The sequence below is a fragment of the Cavia porcellus genome, unplaced genomic scaffold (genome assembly GCF_034190915.1).
Source record: "Cavia porcellus strain 051 isolate PalLab524CR breed Dunkin Hartley unplaced genomic scaffold, mCavPor4.1 scaffold_26, whole genome shotgun sequence".
Lineage (NCBI taxonomy): Eukaryota > Metazoa > Chordata > Mammalia > Rodentia > Caviidae > Cavia > Cavia porcellus.
Window position 1 is genome coordinate 47,889,334 of NW_026947509.1, and position 20,064 is coordinate 47,909,397.

General features: G+C 38.5%; 2 long non-coding RNA genes across 2 annotated transcripts in view; one reads left to right on the top strand and one right to left on the bottom strand.

Annotated features, from left to right (window-relative positions):
• Positions 1-20,064, top strand: part of LOC106028601 (uncharacterized) — a 148,064-nt gene that overhangs the window by 32,841 nt on the left and 95,159 nt on the right. The window lies entirely within an intron of this gene.
• On the bottom strand, positions 551-1,974 carry LOC134473311 (uncharacterized). The gene is made up of 3 exons (XR_010043519.1): positions 1,753-1,974; positions 1,298-1,390; positions 551-701 (listed from the first exon to the last, which is right to left on the bottom strand). It is a non-coding gene; the product is annotated as an uncharacterized LOC134473311 (long non-coding RNA).

The window sequence follows — 20,064 nt, forward strand, 5'->3', positions numbered from 1 at the left end:
CAGTGACCTATTTCTTTTTTTTTTTTTTTTTTGTCTTTTACATTTTTATCGGTACCAGCGTTCGAACTCATGACCGCCTGCTTGCATGGCAGGTGCTTATGCCGCTGAGCTAAATCCCCAGCCCCAGTGCCCTATTTCTTTACAATAGGTGCATTGATTCTTTTCAAGTGGGGGCCACTTTTTGTCTTTCTCATCTGTCTTTTCTTTTTGTTTTTGCTTAGCTTCTTTTTCACACAACAGCTCTAATACCTTCTTATTGTTTGCCTCTTGCCAGCTCTCTCTATTGTCAAATATCCTATGTGCTATCTCTTTTAACTGACCTAGGGGCATCCCCTCAAATCCCTCCAGTTTCTGTAATTTTTTTCTAATATCTGGGGCTGACTGAGATAGAAAGGCCCTTGCATTCTCACATGCGACCGGATCAATTGGAGTATAGAGTCTATAGGCCTCTAGGAGTGCTCCAGGAATGCAGAAGGGGACTCACTAGCTAATTGCCTTACCTCTGACACCCTGGACAAATTTGTGGGCTTCTTAGCTGCTCCACGGAGTGCCACTAGAAGCAGTTGGCGATATTGGGTCAGAGCCTCCTTACCTCCAGATGTGTTGGGGTTCCAGTTGGGCCGAGATAAAGGAAACAAGTGCTCTAGTCATTCTGGATCAGCCGTGGGGGGTCTCATCTGGGTCCAAGATGCCTTTTCACCCTAGAGAATGGATGCGAATTTGCTCTTCAGAGGTGAAGAGAACTCTTAAAATCTGCTGACAGTTGTCCCAGGTGGGACGATGGGTGGAAAAAATAGATTCAATTAGACTAATAAGGTTTTTGGGATCCCTAGAGAATGGGGGTGGTTTTGTCCTTTCCAATTATACAGGTCAGAAGTGGAAAAGGGAGTTTAGACAAAAATCGAGTCCCCTGGTTCCCAGTGATCGGGAACCTCCCAAAGGGGGCAGAGTGCTGACGCTGCTGAGGTGGAGTCAGGCAAACTGGCTGTGGTGTGGAGGGTTGGGAGTTGGGCGCAGGTGATTTTGGTTTTTTTTCAATGTTGCCACCACCTCCTCCAGTGGGGAACAATGAATCCACGGTGGAGACTCATAAATGAGATCTATCCAAATCTGAATGTAAACAATTTGATCTGGGTGAGAAGGGGGCCCAAACACATATCAGAGGACAACCTGGGCAGTGCCCATGTCAAAGGATCTAGTCAGGGGCCAGACACCATTTGTCCCTATCGGCCACTCTTGAGAAGCAAAAATCATTAGTCTTCCTTTGAAAACAGGCTCCCCGTAACCCTCAGCTCACCTCTTAAATTCTTTAAAGTGATCCAAGACAAGACTAAGGGGCGTGGGAGCAGGTTTTGCACCAGACTGACCCGTTGTTGCTTGCTGTGGTTCTCTTGTAAGAGGAGGAAATCAAGAGAAAAGGTTAGCAAATACAAGAAGAGAGAACAAAAGACATGAGACAAGACAAGACAGGACTACACAAAGACATAAAACAAAACCACTACTGGTAAAAGTTAAAAGAACATTTCTCTGGCAAAATAAATGAATTTAGGGTGGAGACTTCCCTTCAAATTCCAATATCAAATTGGAGGGCAGCCCTGCTGAGGGCCAAGATCCAAATGAGTCAAGAGACTCCAAAATAAATGCTCTAGGATTCCCAACAAGGATCCGACCTCCCAAGGATGAGGGCGTCCCCTCCTAAGCAAAATTAAGACTTCATGGTATCACTTTAAATCAAATGGGGGCCTCCAATACTTGCTCTTCGTGAATCAGTCCTCAGGAATTGAGTCGGTGGGTTGTTATTCCATCCCGGACGAGCCCTCAAATGTGGTGGTTCCCCACTTCCTGAGGTATGAAGGAGCCAGAGAGAATAATTTGGAAAGGAAAAAATTATTTATTAAAGCACAGGCCTGGTGACGCAGCCTCCAGTAGCCAATATGGAAAACTGTACACCTAACAGCTAAAGGGCAGGGTTTTTAATCCTGTGAAACTGCAAACAGCTGCTGGTGGGGTGGAGAACAGGAACATTGTGGTTAAATTTCTTGGGAAGAACAAGGTTCAGGTGGGCTAACAAGCAAGTTATAGATTAGGCAAACATCTGCTCTTAGAGTTACCTTTGATAGGTTACAACACTCCCTATTACCAAAAGGACTAGAGAAACTGAGGAAAAAGGTTATCCTTTGTAATAAAAGCAGAGAGGAAATGTAAGGGCACCATTACGCAAATAGCGGAGGCACAATTACAGAATAGCGAACTTACAGACAGATGTAGTGAATTAAACCTCAAATAGTGGCCTCTGCCTGTGCTCCAGCTGCCTGTCACGTAAGCACCAGCTAACTGTCTGAGTCCCGCTGCTTTGCTGATAATGAGCTGGATCAATTTGACTGTTCCCAGCTTGTGCTTTCCTTCGTTAAAAGAATATATACTGTTTCCAGCTTGCTTCAAGGACTTTGATTTGGACAGAGTGATTCAGTCAGGGACAGCTTTAACTTTACCTACTCCACCCCCTCACTCTCCCCTTGCCAGAGGATGTGACTTAATTCTTCTAGCCAATTATGTAATAACCTGTCATCTGCTTGTAAACTGCATTTAAACTGAACTCAAAGCTGACCCACTGCTGGTGATTTGAACTCTGTTATAGTTCCCCAGGTGGCTGGTGTTAAGCCCCATAAAATTACCTTCTAGATGCCTCAGTGTAAAGTCTTCCATCTGGTTTGAAATTGGTTTTTCTGCAACAGTACCTTTACATGGTACATTATGTTTCTTCATTTTTTATCATTCCCCTTCCCTCTCTAATCCCCTACTTTATCTACAAAAGCCTTGTTTCCATTTCATTCCATTTTAAAAATTTTCTTACCTCTACTTTCCTTTCCCCCTCCCTTATTCTTCTTCTCATTCCAACACACCCTTACCACTTACCAACATCACTATCGCCCATTCATAGCTCCAGGTTTCCAGAAAAACCATGCAGTGTCTACACATGTGTATCCAATCTATCCTAATTAAGAGCATGGTCTCAAGTTGCAACTATTTACCTATAAAAGCCTCAAATTTATTCTTCTTCACACCTGAGTAGTACTCCATTGTAAAAAAACCCACATCTTTTGTATCCATTCACCATTTGATGGGAATTTGGGCTATTTCCAAGATTTAGCTATTATAGTGTGTGTTAGTAAGAACATGCACATGCATATATTGCTGTGGGATGACACTTTTTAATTCTTTTGGGAAGATACTGAGAAGTCAGATAGCTGGGTTGGATGAAATTTCTAGTTTGAGCTTTTTGAGGAATATCCACACTGATTTCCACAGTGGCTGCACCAGTCTACACTCCCACAACAGTGGAGAAGTGTTCCTTTTCACATAGCCCCACCGGCAGTTGTTATTGGTTGATTTCTTTTTTTTTTTTTTATTCTTTTTTTTTACTGGTACCAGGGATCGAACTCACAATTACACACTTGCAAGGCAGGCACTTATGCCACTGAGCTAAATCCCCAGCCCCAGTTGATTTCTTGATAACATCGATTCTTACTGGAGTGAGATAGAATTTCAAGGTTGTTTTAATTTTCATCTCGTTTTTTTTTTTTTTTTAATTTTAAAGGTAATAAAACCCACCAAAGGGCTGGGGATTTAGCTCAGCAGCATAAGTGCCTACCTGGCAGGTAAGAGGTCATGAGTTCAATCCCTGGTACAAATAAAACAAAACAAAACCAACAAAACAAAGCAGGATAAATCCAATCAAAACAAAGCAGTGAAATTAGCACACAATTTCAAAGCAGGATAATAGGAAAACAACAAAGCTACCATATTTCTTGTTATCGTCACAGTTAATGTCCATTCCATCAGCTATGGCAAAATTAAACTGAAACAAGATAGAATAAAACCAATCAAAGCAGAATACTGAATAAAGCAAAACAATCAGAACAAAATAAAATAGTGAGAACAATATTGGATTTCAAAAACAAGAAAGAAAAAAATCCCCCGTATTTGCTATATTGCATAGTTATCCTCCCAAAAGATGCTTAGACCACCAGCGCCAGGTCTGCAAAGTCAATCAAACAAGCATTCAGCTGCTTTTTGTACCTCAGTTGCTGTTAACTCAGCCTGTCTGCTGACCCAGCTATTTTCTTATGGGGTGTGTGTGGGGGTGGGGTTTGGGGGGGGGGAGTTGGGGCGATTTTCATCCTGCCTGTGGCAGGCTCATAGGAGGTGCTATCTGGCTTTTCTCTTCCTGGGCCCTGCTGGCTGGTTGGCTTGTTGGTCATCCGCTCCCAGTCCCAGCATGGCCGATTCTCGGGAGATACTGTCTGACTTTTCTATTCCTAGGCCCTGCGTGGTCTTGAGACCTGAAGTTTTTGGGTAAATAATTCTCAAGTTAGAAACCAGCCTTGCCAAACTAAAACATCTAGTTGAGATCTACAACAGTCAATAGAAATACATCGAGATCTAAACCAGTAGGGATACCTGGCTGGGTTCTTTTTTCAGATCCCTTAGCAGACCTTTCTTACTTGTTTTGGTCTTTGTAATTCTTCTTTGACTTTTTGGCTCATTCTTGGTTAACTAGTTAATCCAGATTCTCTTCTAGCTTTGAGTAATACACCCCGAACACATACCTGTCTTCCAACAACATCAGGCAATCTTCATTCAGATTTCTCATCTCCTTAGGAGGCAGCTAGACAGTTTTCTAAGGGAAAAAACCAAAGCCTCTTACCCCTGAAATAAGCTAACTCCATTTTAGTGTGGGCCCAGAAATATGCTGAGGTTGTGTGAAAAGAAACTATTGGCTGACCATGGTTGTTTACAACAGATCCATACCATCCCTAAATCCTCTTTTACAGAGTTCCTTCTCTCCACTAGCCCAAGGAGAGAGAGAGATTTATGCCTTCATTTACCAGAAAGATGGATCCTCTTCGTTCAGCACCCCATAAAGATTTTTGGGTGTTCAGATGTCTCAGGGGAGAATAGAACAGTAGAACGGGCCAGCACATACCATCCTATCCACCATGGGCTAAGTAACACCTCACTATCAATTATTAAGAGTCCAGTCCTTCTTGCTTAGGGACCCACCTCCCTAATTATCAAATAATGTGTACAAAGAAATAGCTCATAGCCAATTCTTGGGGGGAAATCCCCAGGTCAAGCTCAGATACAGAAACACCTCAGAGTGTGTGAACTTTGGCCAAGGATGAACTCTTTATCTCTTTATTTGTTAGGGCTGCATCTAGGATGCCATTGTGATGAGTGAACTGTGAGAAAGGACAGGCACATTAACACAGGGGAAGGGGTAAGGCACAAGCTGTCAAATACACCCAGGATGGACCTCTAGGTGGACCCGGACTCTGTACTAGAAAAGAAAGACACTTCAGCTCACACCCTGGGGATCCTGACAGTTTGTTTTTGCAGTGCAAGCCTGTTCCCTTTGAGTGTCCTAGTGCCTCAGCGAATTTCGTTTGCTTGCTTTTTTGTACCTGTGTGACTTGTCTAATTTTTGTTCAAGACACACATGAACCTGGACCCTTGGGACCCACAAGCACCCTGGTAAACCGGGATATGATGACACAATGACACTGCATTACCTCTTAAAATTTTATTTATTTTAAAGAGGATAAAACAATAAAACCAATCAAAACAAACCAGTGTAAAAGCTACAGGACTTCAAACATTATGAAATCAGCAATAGTTACCATAGTGCCATTTGATGTCTTCAAAATAGCCGCAGATAACTTCAGACACAGTAAAAATCAAACTGAATAGAATAGAAACAATAAAAACAAAACAATGAATGCCATAAAGGGCTTGAAAACAAGCCTATAGTAAATCCAAAATTGCTACCATGATATATCTTGTTATCTTTGAAATATCTCTTCCTGCCATTGGATTTGACAAAAATCAAACAAAACAAAAGGGAATAAAACTCAACCCAACAAAACAATGGAAATAATATAGGACTTCCAAAGCAAGACATAGGGAGTCAACAATGACTGCAACCCTCAGAAGGAGATCCCCATAGATGTCACACTGTACCACTATCCTCTGAGCCTATAATCAGACCTCTGGCCCTAGACCTGTAATGTTAGTGAAACACCAAAGCACCAAAGGCATCCAATTTCATTTTACCTCCATAGCCATCATCACAGACTGTGTTTCTCTGGATATGGCGTGGTGGTGGGGGAGGTGGTACATCATGTTTGCTAGCCTGCAAGCCAGAAGAGGCTGAGGTCTGTCTGTTCCAGTCCGGCAGCAGCCTGTGCATGGCACTGGTTCCCAGACTGGGCTTGCTTGCTAGTGCCACTTTGTTCTCTCTACCCCGGCCTGCAAAAGGTGAGAACATAAAAGAAGTAGGAACACAAACAAATGAACTACAAAAGCTATTCACAGAAATAATCCAGGAGAATTTCCCTAATTTAGCAAAAGGTAAAGATGCTCAGATGTATGAGGCATACAGGACCCCAGCCACCTACAACCCAAACAGAGCTACACCCAGGCATATAATAATCAAAATTCCAGACATCCAAAATTAGAACAGAATATTAAAAGCCGTCAGAGACAAGAAACAGATCACTTACAAGGGAACACCCATCAGAATTACAGCAGACTTCTCAGCACAAACCATCAAATCACAAAGAGCGTGGGGGGAAATAATTCAAGCTTTGAAAGACAATAACCTTCAGCCAAGATTGATATATCCTGCACAAGTGTCCCTAGAAATTGATGGAAAAACAAGGTGCTTCCAGGATAAAGAGGAACTAGAGGAATTTGCAACCACCAATTCAACTCTACAGAGAATACTGCAGGGTATTCTAAAAAAGAAAAATACCAAGATTCCAGAAACAGTGGCAGAGAGGCCACAATGAATGGAGCAGAAAGCAAAATGAAGAAGACAAACTGACAGCCAATGACAGAAAAAGAGCTCACCAGAAATGAGGCAGAGAAGGTTGGATGGTAGGAACAGCCATTTTGGAGAAAAAAAGACATCGTAATAGCTAGTGCTGATTTAATATCATCTGGTTTTGAAGTCCCATCAAGCTTTTGTTCTTCTGTCTCCATCGGTCTTAACATGTTGTATCTTATTGGATTTTATTATATGTGATAATATAAACAAAAACTTTTATAGACAAGGCGATTATACAGAAACCATTGTTCATTTTCTGTTAGTTGATTCTAAATATCCTGTAATACTCTCATTCTCTTGAATGGTTTTACATTGTCTTGATATGTTTGATGCTATAGTATATGAAGTTATACTCAAAGATTTCAAGGAAAGAGACAATATGGTAACTATTTTTATGTCGAGATTATCTTGTGGTGAAACACTATTTTGCTTAAATGGTTATGTTATGACCTGTGCTGTTTTGTTGTTATATCCTCTTTTATCTCAATCTCCTTTCTTTATTATTTGCTTTTTTATTTTTTTTAATTAAGGGAAAAATAAATAAAAAATAGCAGGATATATTGTAGTAACCCAGATTGATTTCCTATTAACTTGATTTGAAGCCCTGCATTGCTCTCACCATCTTTTGACTGATATTCCTATATTGTTTTGCTTGATAGTACCAAGTTCGAAAGTATATGCAACAACTGTGAAGACAATAAGATTCATTATGACGCCCATTCTGGTTGACTATTTTCTTCTTGTGAAGTCCTGTAATGTCTCCAATGTTTTGGTTTTATTGGTTTTGTTCTTTACTGTTTTGTTCAATTTTATTATAACTGATGATATAGGCAATTCTTTTTAAGATAGCAAGAGGCAGTATGGTAACCACTGTTGATCACCTTATATTTTGTTTTACATTATGTATTATGTCCATCCTTTTGATTTGACTGACTCTGTCCTGTTATGTCACATTTGGTTTTACTCTCTTCAAAAAAAAGTGATAAGAACTGTGGGAGTAAAAAAACCAAAATGTGTAATTGTCATTGTACAAAAGAGAGGAAAATAAAGTGCTCTAAAGGATATAACTGCATGTATATTTAAGTGTATAAGATAGATAACCATATTACTGAGTTTTGTTGGATCATTGAACAGAACTGCAGTCTCACTGTTTAAATGTCCACTTTGTATGCTTTAATTTTGTAACTTGAACAACTATTTCTAAGATGACAATATGTAATCTATTAACTAGTGATTTCCTACTGTTTATTTTTTCTGTACCCTTTTTTTTTTCTTTTTCTCCTTAAATAAAATTAAAAAAAAAAAAAGGTGCTGACTCACAGGGAGAGGCTGCGGTCTGTCTGTTCCAGTCTGGCAGCCTAGGCATGGCATTGGTTTCCAGCCAGAATTTTAAATTAAAATTCATTGTTGAATTTATGAGGAAGTCAGTGTAAGCCCCTATGTCAATAATGAAGAAAACAAACTGCACAGTAAATGGAAGTGGGAAACTTAGATGTCTTTGGAAACAAAAAGGAGTTTTCTCAATTTTATAAATAGGGGCTTGAGTTTAATTGTGTGCTAAGAGAAAACAAGATGTTCAGTTAAAAATTGTGGCACCTACATTGAGATTGAAGTCTAAGTATTTTCATCTCAAGAAAAGGCAGAAAAAGGGAAGGGTTGCCTGCCACACAGGCAGATGATATGGAAGTCTGTGTATCTCAAGCTTGGCTTTGGCATGGACAAAATATTCTCCAAAAAGCCCATAACTATTAGCCTGACTTCATTTGGATTTAAGTTTCAAATATGCACACAAAAGAATGCATAAGCTCAAAAACGATAAGGCAGGATTGCCCATTAATACCATTGCTATTTAACATTACACTGAAGTCAGGAGAAGATTAAATGTACTCATAAACATTGAAAAGGAAGGGAAAAACTCTATTGTTTTCCATACACTAACAATAATCACAAAAATTTGAATATGGCAGAGATGACTAGGTACCAGACCAAACACCTGATCTGCATTGTCGGTACTGTGTTATTAAGGAAATTAAAATCAGTGAGTCAGTCAGTATTAAAGAGATGCCTCTTCACTGAAGAATGGGTACTATTCGTGTACTCCTGAGTGTAGGACTACAAAGCTCTTCATGACCACAAGAGCTTGAAGGCCTTCACTGAAGGAGCCTGTTGTAATAGTATACAGATGAGAAATACTCCAAATATTAATTAGCACAGAATATATAGAAATAAGTTCTGTGGTAGTCCTATAGTAGAATACTATAATGACATCACAATGAACGAACTAGAATTTATATGCATCAACCTGGATAAACCTACAAAATATACTGAGCTTAAAAAATGAGTACAAAAGCAATCTAATGATGACATCTTTCATATCAAGTTTTAAAACTAGTATATTTAGTTTAAAGATATTTACATTTGTTATAAATGTGTGACATGTACACACATTTATAGGAATTAAACAGAATAGTGCTTACCTCTTCATAGGAGAACTGGAACAGAACCAGGAGAGTTACACAAGAGATGAATTCTGTTTGCAAATTTAAATTTCATAAGTTTTATAATAAACATACAGGAAATTGTTATATATATTTGCGATTTTTTTTGTTACCAGGGATTGGACTCACGACCTTATGCTTCCCAAGCAGGTGCTTGTGCCACTGAGCTAAACCTCTGGTCCTATTATATTATTTTTGAACACTTGAAACATTGAATGAAAGCAATAATAATTTTATATATGAAAGTGGGTCATGTGGGTGTGTGTAGTGGGAATTAAGACAAACCCCGAATTCCTGCTCCACCCAAAGGGGATCGTATGAAGGAATGCTCACCTCGTTGCAAGCACAAGAAAAGAAGTAAGTTGTTAAGAAATACACTAGTCTTGGAATGGATTGAAGGTCAAAAAAAAAAAAAAGAAGAAATACACTAGTATTTGAATATTTGTAAGAAACAAAAAAGAAATCCATAATGCAGATCTCACAATGTGGGATTAAAGCTAGTTTTAATTGTGTATCTAGTTTGTTTCTTGTTTTATAGATAATACAACTGTAAGACATTAAAAATTTAGAATAAGAAAATTTCAGTGCTTGAACCCCAACATGCAGAGCTATTTACACTGCAGTTCAGAAGAAAGGAATAGAACTAAATAATCAAGAAAATGCCTTCTCTTGATACTGGTCTACAGGGATCATTTAGAAAGTATTGGATGTCTTATAGGAGAGTTCATTACCTGTGTGGGCTTAATCACAGAGTAGGGGGTGTGTGACCACATGGAAGAGATCATGGCCTCCCATTTAAAGGAAGCATGTGAGAGGGTTGGTCATAAAACAAAACTGCTGACGTGAATGGAAAACAAGAGAAGTTCTCACAGAATGTGGAGGAAAAGGTCAGAGAAAAGATGAGAAAAGATCAAAGAAAGAGATGGAGAGGATCTGTCCAGAAAATACAATCTATGTGTAATATGAATACCAAAAAAAAGAAAAAGCAAATGAGACTAAAACAATAATTATAGAACTAATCAAAGAAAACTTTCTAGAGTTGAAGAATGAAGTGGCCTTACAAATAGAGAAGGCTTACAGGATACCTTAAAATGTAATGAGAAGAAAGGAACAAGTAGACATATCCTTGTGACTTTTTTTTGATACCGGGGATCAAATTCATGACCTCACACTTGCCAGACAGGTGCTTATGCTACTGAGCTAAATCCCTGGCCCAGCTTTGTGACTTTTTAAAATTTCAAGACAAAGAAAAAGTTTGCAAGTATCCAGACAGAGAAAGCAGGTTACCTACAAAGGGACAAAAGTCAGACTGACCTCAGGCTTTCCTCTTACAATTCTAAATTGCCAGAAGATGACTGAACAACATTTATATAGTTTTAAGGGAAAATAATTTTGAACTAAGAATTGTATACCCTGACAAGTTAGCATCTGTGTATGCAGGCAACTGGAATAGTTCCTTGGATAGCAGGGGATTAACGAGTATACTGACCAAGAACCATCTCTCAAAATTTTGTTTAATGATTTACTGCAACCAGAAGAAAAATTAAAAAGAGAGGGGAGATAGTTCTATAAAAGATTTGATGGCTAAATCTCATTAAGATGGAATCTAAAATTGTTACGTATAGGGTCCTAATCCTAAATACAAAATAGATTTGTAAGCTAGATCTAAAATTTTCAGTTTATAGCATTTTAAACTGTCAAAATGAATTCTAAATATTCAGTGTATTGGGCAGATAAACACTGTTTTATTTCTGCCAGGTACTACCATGAAGTTGCATTTTGGTAAGCCAAATGTACAGTCGATAAAAGTGCTTTGTCACTGTGGTTAGGACAAGTACAAAAAAAACATTGTAAATGTTAAGCGGGCAAAATTGGAAAACAAGTTCATAATGTTAATATAGATAATGTAAATTTATTGGAAAAATTTCAAAGCACTGACTGGAGAGGGGTGGATATATTTGAAATACTGCTGGGAAAACCTATAATTATGGCTTCAGACGGTAGTCCATGCAAGTCAATTTGTTACTGGGTTGTGGACAAAAATAGATGACATACACGCCAAGATTCTTGAATGAGAAACAAGTGAAATTCCAAGAAAAAGTGGCAAAAGAAAAATACCAAAGAAGTGTTAAAATTTGCATAAAAGATACTGACAGAGATAGAGTGATCTGTACTAATAAACTGCTTCAGTTAACAATTGATAATATCTAAATTGAGTAAAAAAAAGTCATTATTTAATTCAACATATAATTATATAAAACAAAGGTTAAAGGAGTTTACAGATAATAGAAATTCCTAAGGTCATAGAAATGGAGGGTAACATTTTTATTAAAAGGAAATAAGGATTTTACAAGAAATTTCACATTTAAGAGACCATGTGGCATTCATCTGTAAGGTTTTTGTTCAGTATCTTAATGCGGGTGGCAGTTTTACTGTTGTAAACTGATATAGATACATATTTTAAAAAACACACTGAAAATTAGTACTTAACACCCACTGAGTAATCCTTCAATTAAAGAGAATACATGAAGCAAAAAAAAAAATTATGTTAAGTCCATCTGATGTCAGATTTGCCTTGTTCTAAAGAAAGGATTACTCAGTGGGTGTTAAGTACTTACTGGGTCACACTATAGATGTATGTAGACTTTCAAGTACTACAAGCAATGTTTTCCAGGGTGTGCGCAGCTGACAATAAAGCTTCAAGAATGGTAAATATTAAGATAAAAAATAAGTGTGATGGGGTGTAGACAAGAGCTAGATATTGTTTGCCTGTATTATTTTATACAATGTACACAGAGTACAAAGGAAATGCTTCACATTGCATTAAAGAATACATATAATTGTATTATGACAGCCTTTGCTGCCTGAAGTCTGAGGAACACCTGGGTGACTTTGAATAAATTGGCTGTAGCTCTTTCTGCTACAAGTAACTACATCATGACCATCACGGACGCTCAGTTGAGTCTCAGGTTCATTAGTGCTTCCTTAGTTAACAGATGAGCCAGGGAGTGGCGCTTGCCTGGTGTCCTAGCTACTCTGAGGCTGAGAGGGATGGCTCCTTTGAACCCAGGAGTCCCCTGTCTGCCTGATTAACATAGTGAGCTATCCGACAGCCCCCACAGTGAATACATAAGAAAACGAATATATAAAACAAAGAGCTTAGTGTAAAGCTTAGTCAGTTGCAACTCACCCTCTGAGGTTCTTATTCTGTGATGCGTAACGCTGTGAAAATATTTTTAACCTATCTGTACAAGCAGACTGACAATCATGAAACATGTTTTATAAGGAAGCCAGAAGGTGGCAGTAGAGTAACATCAATCCCTACAGGGGCCACTTCAAGGCCTGGTTTGTGGGTTTTGTTCTTCAGTATGTTTCCATAAACTCCTAATCCAGCCTTTGGTCTCCCAGTTCCTGCAGATAGCTTATTATGGGAGTGGACTAAAACACTTTTCTTTAGGAAAAAAAGGGCAAATAACAAGAAGACCCCGCCCCATAAAAGCATTATCTTGTTGTGTATAAGAGATTATCCAGTAGCCTTTCTCAGCTAGGGAAGTTCTTATTTTAAGAAGTTTGTGAGGAAAATGTGGAAAATGGTCCAGAGAAAGTGATACACCTCAAAACTGACCCGCACGAAGTGTAATTGCTTTCAGCTCTGGTTTCTGACGTGCAGTGTAACACTATGTTTAAGAAATTAGACTTGATTAAAGATCCAGGTTCACTTCTGATTTTACCATTTACAGACTCTGATCAGTGGCAAGTCTCTTTCAATGTCTTCATCTGTAAATAGGAGCAATAAGAATAATAGCTCTTATCTTGTAGCGATATTATAAAGATTAGACGAAATGATGCGTTTAACTCTGACATGGAATGGGAAGATACAAAGGTTAGCTGTTAACAAAGTCGTTACAAAGCTGTTACAAAGTCGTTTAATTTGTAGGAAAGAAACTTGCTTTGGATTAGTTTCAAGATTGTGTCAGAATTGTTTTTTTTTTGCTACTTGTTAAAAAATATGTGAGTGGGGATAAAAGAGAAATAGAAACATCCTTGGTAGGTTGTAAGTTTTTATTTACACTGGATGTTAACTAACTATTGTCTTGTTTGTTTATTTATTTTTTTGAGAAGGGGCCACACTATATTGCACAGACTGTGTTGGGAGTCACATTGTAGTCCAGGCTGGCTTCAACCTCACCAGGTTCCTCCTACCTTGACCCCTGAATGTAGGGATTATAGCCCCAGACCACAAGGTCTTGTACTCTCGCTTTTGTATCAGAGCTAACAGGAGGGACACTCTCTCTTTCTCTTCTTTGCCATTGATATATTACCCTTGAGACACTCTATTCAATCTCCCTTAATCAATTTATCAAGTCAGTCCAGGCCCATTTCTACTTACTGATGGTGAAATTAACATTTGCAGAGCAGGACTATGTGCTCTTAGTTGTGGCTGTGATAGTAGCAAAAGTATCAGTAAATCAAAATCTTTGCATTGCTTGATCTGAGGTACAAGTACCAACTAGGAACATAGTCATTTCAGAGATGAAAATTTTCATCTTCATTTGCATAAAAAACCTGTGTGCAAATCAGTGAAGGGGTTCCAACCTCTAAGTTAAGAGAGAAACACTGTTAATGATCCCTTCATAGAGGTCTATGTGCCTAGTGAGAGAAACCACAGCCATAATTGACAATCTCTTTCATACCAGATAAAGCAGAGAAGAGAGTCATCGGACATGAACAGTGTTATCACATTCCCTGGCTTTGCACGTGTCTACCTGGTCTCCTGTCATTTTTTCTGTCTTTGAAATCTTAACGGCACCAATAAGCGCAGCTAATTCATTCCTTTTAAACACTGAAGTTCTGCAGAGCCAGGGCAGCTCCTCGCTGGTTGCACATCAGTAACACCCAAGAGTATGAACGCGTCAAAGCCAGGGTCTCCTCGAAGATCTCTTCACTCAAAATTTCCAGGAGCAGGCGTGTAAGTCACTGTTTCAGAATGTTCGTTAGATGGTTTTAGTACGCACCGTGGTTGTGTGCGACTGAGTGAAGTCATTAGGAGATTAGCATTCCTGGCTCGGCCTGGACAGTCTTTTTATGAACTCCCTGCTCTTCTCAGGCTGTCTTCCAAATACTCTGTATTCTCAGAGGTCCCACCTCTGCCCATCAGTAGATCTGCCTCCAGCTAAGCCAAATCCCGTTCATCCACTTCCCACCTCTGTTCTCTTACCAAAGGGCCCCTGCTTTACAGGTACTCCTCTGCTCAGAGCCTGAAGTCTTTCAACCTACGGAATCTGTCTTCCACCTGCAGCGTCCCTATTTCTATCAGGACTGCAATTCTTCAGTTATCTCTGTTATCAATCCAGGTGCACCAAGCTTTTGAGTATGGACTACAATGCAATATTCAGGGCGTCCTGTTAAGAAAGAGAGAAAGAGATCTAATTATACTGTGGTGTGATTTGAGCAACAAGACAGCTGTATAAAGAATACAAAGGGAACAAAAGGAAAGGTATTTGCCAGTTTTTCAGTGTTTAATTCCTTCTGAGCTGAAAAAAGCATGTAAACTAAACGACCATACTTTATCATAATTCTTACACGAATTTTTCTGCCTTTTCATTCACTGCCAAGTTTTGTGAAAGAGTAGTTAATATACATTTAAAGTTTTATTTTAAAGAAAATAAAATCCCAGAATCTCAAAAACAAGATAATAGGAGAGTAACAATGGTTAACACATTGTGTATTGTTATCTTTAAATTAGTTACTCAGAGACTAAGATATAGGCATTTAGGTGTTCAAGCAATATTAGCACAAGGCTTTCTTTTCAGGGAATTAAGAGAAATCAGTAGTATAACTATCATAGCTATCTTATGTGTGTGTGTGTGTATATATATATATATAAATTTTCCCTTCCTTCTTTATTCCTTCCCCCCCACCTCAATTTCTCTTTCCTTTTGAACAGTTTTTTCCCATTTTATAATATCTATTGTACATTTTGGATTTTATTTACTCATTCAGCTTCTCATACTAGGGAGATACTATGATGTGAATCTGATTATTTCACTTAAAAGTATGGTCTTGAGTTGCATCCATTCCCTATAAAAGTCTCTGGTTTATCCTTCTTTATACCTGAGAAATACTTCACTGTATAAAAATACCATTCTTAAAATCCATTCCTTGGTTGAAGGGCATTTGGGCTGTTTTCAAGATTTAGCTATTACAAACTGTGCTGCTGTAAACATGAGTGCACAAATATCCCTGTGGTACAATGCTTTGAATTCTTCTGGGAAGATACCAGCAGGAGACTAGCTGGGTCAAATAGGACTTCTAATACTAGGGTTTTTTTTTCCTTTGAGGAATCCCAGTGGTTGCACCAGTGTATACTTCTACCAACAGTGGAGAAGAGTTCCTTTTTCCCCAAAGCCCCTCCAGTATGTGTTATTGGTTGACTTCTTGATAATAGCCATTCTTTCTGGGATGAGATGAAATCTCAGGGTTTTATTAATTTGCATCTCAAAACTGACTGGTGATGTTGAACATTTTTTCACATATTTATTTGCTGCTTGTATTTCTTCATTTGAGAAGTGTGTATTCATCTCAGATGTCCAGTTTTGGATTGAGTCTTTAAATCTGGGAGGACTAATGTTTTTGAGCACTTTATATATTCTTGATAGTAATCCTTTGTTTGAGGTACAGCTGGCAGACACTTTCTCCCACATTGCGGGTTGTCTTTTCACTTTGTTGGTGGTTTCTCTTGCTGTGAAAAAGTTTTTTAATAGATAAGATCCCAGTTGTTGATTCTTTGTAATACTTTCTATGTGATCAGGGAATTATTCATAAAGTCTTTGCCTACACCAATGTCTTCAAGAGTTTTATCTATTCTATCTTCTAGCAGATTTAATGTTTCTGATTTTTTTGCATTTTTAAAAATTTTATTTTAAAGAGGATAAAACTCAGGAAAATAAAACAAAACAATAACAACAAAAAAAGAAAGAAAAACAATCAAGAAAAACTAGTATAAGTTATACAGGACTTGAAAACTTTATAAAGTCAGATACAGTTAACATAATGCCTCTTGTCTTCAAAATAGCTGCAGATACTTTCAGACAGCAAAAATCAAATGGAACAGAATAGAATAGAAACAATAAAAACAAAACAATGAACAGGACTTCAAAACAAGCCAATAGTAAATCCAAAATGGCTTCCATAATATGTCTGGCTATCTTTTAAATGGCTGCTCAGGCCATGAGATTTAACATAATCAAACAAAACAAAAGAGAATAAAACTCTACTCAAGAAAACAATGAAAATAATATGGTTCCCAAGGGGAGACCACCTCCTTGTGAGGCCTGGTTCTCTCTAATATTTCTGTTTTAATATGTAGATCTTTGATCTATTTTGATTTTAGTTTAGTGCATGTTGAGAGATATGGGGTTCAGTTTTAATCTTTGGTATGTACAAAGTTTTTCCAATACTATTTTATTGGTTATCTTTCTTCCAGTAGGGGGTTTGGGTATTTTGACAAAGATAAGGTGGCTGAGTACATTTGGAGTTGTTTCTGCCTCTTCTAATCAGTTCCATTGATTTTTGGGTCTTTTTTTTCCATCATGGTAGCTTTATAGTATAATTTCAAGTTGGGGATTATAATGCTATTTGCCTTGCCTTTGTTGCCCAGGATTTCCTGTATTATTCTGGGTCTCTTCTGGTTCCAGATGAATTTTAGAGTTGTTTTCTCTAATCCTGTGAGATACGCTGTTGGCATTTTGATTGGGATTGAATAGAATCTGTATAACAGCTTTGGGAGTATGGCCATTTTCGCCATATTGGTTCTTCCTCCCTGAGAACAAGGAGTATCTTTCCATTTTCTGATATTCTCTTCAATCTCCTTTTTTCAGAGTAGTGTAGAAGTCTTTATATCCTTCATTAGATTAATTCCTAAGAATTTCACTTTTTGATGCTTTTGTGAAAGATATTGTTTCCTTAATTTCCTGCTATTTCTGTTATTTCTTTCTCTGGTCTCATTGCTCTGGCTAAAGTTTTGAGTATTATGTTGAATAAGAGTGGGGACAGTGGACATCCTTGTCTTGTTCCTGATTTTAGAGTGAAAGCTTTCAATTTTGTCCATTTATTATGATGTTGGCTGTTAGGTCCTCACAGATAGATTTTATGAGGTTGAGATAAAGACCTCTATTCCAATTTTCTGTAGGGTATTTTTTTTATCATGAATGGGTGCTGGACTTTGTCAAAAGTTTTTTCTTCATCTATTGAGATGATCATATAGTTATTGTCCTTGGCTCTGTTAATAGGGTGTATTACATTTATTGATTTATAATGTTGAACCATTCCTATATCCCTGGAATTAATCCTACTGGATCATGTTGTATAATCTTTATGATTTGCTGAGTTCTGTTTGCCAGTATCTCATTGAGGATTTGTTTATCTATGTTCATTAAGGAGACTGATCTATAGCTTTTCTCTTGGTTGGTTCCTTCTCCAGTTCTGGTGTCAGGTTAATGTTTGCTTCCAGGAGTGAATTTGGGAGAATTGCTTCCATTTCAATTTCGTTAAAGAGTTTGTGAAGTAGTGGTGTTAAATCTTCTCTAAATTTCTTGTAGAATTCAGCAGTGAATCTGTCAGGGCCTGGAGTTTTCTTCATTGATAGGTTTTTAATCACATGTGCAATTTTTTGACTGATATTGGTTTATATAGAATTTTTATATCTTCTTCAATCAGCTGTGGGAATTCATATGCACCTAGAAATCTGTCCATTTCTTCCATGTTTTCCATCTCATTAGAGTACAGGTTCTTGAAGTACGTGTTGAAAATCTATTGAATTTCTGCATGATCTGTTGTGATTTCACCCTTTTCATTCATAATTTCATGGATTTGAGTTTTTCCTTTTTTTGGATAAAGTTGGCTAAGGATTTCTCAATTTTATTTAATCTTTCAAGAACTCCTGTTTTATTGATTCTTTGTATTGTTTTCTTAGTCTCCAAAGTATTAATTTCTGCTCTAATCCTTATAATTTCGTTCCTCTTGTGAGCTGTAGGCACGGCCTGCTTTGTTTTTCTAGAAGTCTGAGGTCAACAATAAGCTGTTTAATGGAGCTTTCTCTTCCTGATATGAGCATTCAATGATATAAATTTCCTCTTTAGGACAGCTTTCATTGTGTCCTGTAAGTTCTGGTGTGCTGTATTGTTGCTATCATTTAATTGTAGAAACTGTCTAACTTGTTCTAAGTTCATCTGTGACCCACTGGGTGTTCAGGAGGGTGCTATTTAATTTCCCTGTGTTAATGAAGTTCTATTGGTTTCTTTTGCCATGGATTTCCAGTTTCATTGCTCTATGGTCTGATAAAATCACGGGAAGCTGGAGGGTCTGTGGCTGGAAGGCTGGTGAGCTGGGAGGCGAACAGTCTATGTTAGAAACCTGGAGACAGACACCCCAAGGCGACGGTAAAGCCTGAAGCTCCTTCAAAGAAACCAAAGAAAGCCTTCCTTCTTCTTTACCCTTTTCATTTCACTCGGGTTCCAAGCCAATGGGTGGGTGATGCTCACCCCTAGTGTGGGTCTTCTGTTTTCAATAAATCCCCAGCTATGTTAAGTCAATAAGCTGGAGGCTACAGGATTTGTCCAGGGGTAGGATGTGGGTGTGAGAGAAAATGATGACTGGAAGATGAGTCCAAGGTTTTTCACAAAGTGTGGGAAGAACCTATGTGAGGAGACAGTTGTGAAGACAGAACCAAATTTCGTGTTCACATGTGTAATACTGGAGGTGACCATGAGACACCCAAGTACGGAGGCTGACCAGGCACTTTTCCATGCGAGCCAGGAGACAGCTAGGGAGACAGCTAGGTCAGGGAACTCATCAGGGCATCATCACACATAGGTGACACAGAAGATTTCTAGGAAAAAGTGAAAAGAAAACCAAATTGTCAAATTATGAAGCAATAGTCAGGTGTTGCTTTGCAAGTACTGGGAATGGGAGCTTGTTGGGTTCAAGAGGAAGAATTAGAGAAGAGAATTGAAGGCAATAAATAGAGACTCTACTTCCAGCAAGTTTTGCTGTGAAGGGCGAATGATTGGGGGAGAAGGACTGGAGTGAAAAGTGGGACCAAGAGATATTTTTCTTGAGATAGAGATTTATTAAATGACACAGGATGGGCTCAAACTTGTGATCCTCCTGCCTCAGTCTCTCAAGTAGCGGGGAGGATTATTAAAAGCACAGAAGTTATTTCAAATGTGTATTTTGCTAGAAATGGTGACACAGAGAGGGAAAATGAGTGATACTCTTGAGGCAGGTAGAGGTGGGGGAGTCAGGATTGTGAAAGTTTTGTCCTTGAGCGTGCAAGTGCAGACCGAACCTGGGTGCAAGTGAACAGGTGGCCACACTCTGTTTCGCATCTTGACCAGGAAGAATTCAGAGTATGTGGGAGGGATGCGTGCAGGGGAATATGGCAGCGGGAGAGAACTTAGGAGCTCATTTCTGCATCCTTTTGCTCTTTTAATAAAATGAAAACAAGCCATTCCCTGAGACTAAAATGAGACAGGAAGCTTTGGAGGTTTGAGAGGAGAAAAGAATGTGTGAAACAGTCCCCCAGGAGAATGAGAAAGTAAATCTCTGAGGGAGATGCTGACCGGCGCAGCCCCAATGAAACAGGAGATGCTTCAGGTGGTAACAGGAACTGCCCCC